We start from the raw sequence: 1,830 nt of genomic DNA, 5'->3' as shown, positions 1-1,830 counted from the left end.
CAAACCACCGCTTTAATAGACTCAGGTGCAGACCTGAATTGTATCAACGAAGGTTTGATACCAACTAAATATTTCAGTAAAACTACCCAAATCCTTAATACGGCAGATGGTAGTAAAATGCTCATAAACTACAAATTGACTGATATTGCAGTCTTTTTTCCCAGAATCCTCCAGCTTGGACAGACGAGCACACTAAAGTTGTAAAAAAAATCAAAATAAAGGCCAAAGAATTACCATGTCTGACACTATCTAGTCCTTCAACATTTAAAATAGTTGAAACAGATGCCTCAGAACAAAGGGTAAATGATCAAGAGCACTTGGTTCGATTTACCTACATATTTTGAAAGGTCCATCTTTGGAGGTGGGGAAGATGATATAAATTAAATTATATTTTGATTTTATTGGGATTTAGGGGGTCGTTTTTGTAACTATCCCACCATTTAATGGAGATCTGTCTATGTAATTCTGGAACATAATCATATTTGTCCATGTCATCTGATGAGATTTGGTACTCCCATTTTAAAATCCATAGGATCTGATATAAGGCCATAAAATATTGGTGAAAGTTTCGTTTTAAATTTTTCTTATTGAAATTAGAGAATTTTCTCTGAGAAATTTGGAGTTCTGTTGGAAGTATCTGGTCTGTGGATCCTCATATGGAGAGCCAATTTTTAAACCAATTGGGGAAATCATTTGGATCAGTTATTTTAAACTGTATGTACCAACTGTGAGAATTTTTCATATTTTGGTGCGCGAAGACTTCATCCCAAGCCTTCATATATTCATAATAATGATAGGATTTGATTTTAAATCCTTTTGCTTTGATGACCCTGGGTTTTAAGGGGTCCATTCCCCACTCTTTGTAGGTGATAACTTTTTTTATTTGAAATTTGGAATAGGCTATTTCACTATCATTGTTTCTGGAATGATGGACTATGAAAACTGATTATGTTTCTATTAAGATGCATGCATACCATTTTTTGTCAAATTGGGAGTTTGGATTGGACGATTTTTGTTGATTTAAGTTTTATTATTGCATTTGCATGGGACACTGTGTGTGCATGCTTGTGTGTGAGAGACAGAGAGCTTGAAACAATTATTTCTGAATTTTATCAATGTTTCAATCCATCTTCTATAATTTTTCTCATCTTTCATACACTTTTTCATGCTGTTCATAACTACTATGGCTTTCTACTATTTTTATTTTTAACAATCTTTCAAATTTCTTTTGCAATTTTTAAGCCCTTCAGGGTCATACATGACTTAGACAAGTCCATTCCAACTAATGCCTGTGTTACTCCTCTTGGGCAGGGGCCTCGTCCCGAGCCTGAGAGGAGTACTTTTACTTTGGTTCATAGTGTGATACAAACTAACAACAAGAGAGAAACATCTAAGAACATACCGGTCTAGGAATGAAGAATCCAGAGAAGAGGTTCCACAATCTATAGAAGGCTGCATACAATGAGAGTCTACTTGGACTAGCTTGAGTTACTTGGCTCTCTCTCTCTCACTCTCATTGTACGCAGCATTCTATAGATTGTGGAACCTCTTCTCCGGATTCTTCATTCCTAGACCGGTATGTTCTTAGATGTTTCTCTCTTGTTGCTAGTTTGTATCACACTATGAACCAAAGTAAAAGTACTCCTCTCAGGCTCAGGACGAGGCCCCTGCCCAAGAGGAGTAACACAGGCATGAGTTGGAATGGACTTGTCTAAATCATGTATGACCCTGAAGGGCTTAAAAATTGGAAAAGAAATTTGAAAGATTGTTAAAAATAAAAAATAGTAGAAAACCATAGTAGTTATGAACAGCATGAAAAAGTGTATGAAA

The sequence above is a fragment of the Amborella trichopoda genome, chromosome 7 (assembly GCF_054954075.1).
Source record: "Amborella trichopoda isolate Santa Cruz 75 chromosome 7, AtrichopodaSantaCruz75HAP2 v2.0, whole genome shotgun sequence".
In the NCBI taxonomy this organism is placed as follows: domain Eukaryota; kingdom Viridiplantae; phylum Streptophyta; class Magnoliopsida; order Amborellales; family Amborellaceae; genus Amborella; species Amborella trichopoda.
This window is presented reverse-complemented; position numbering follows the sequence as displayed.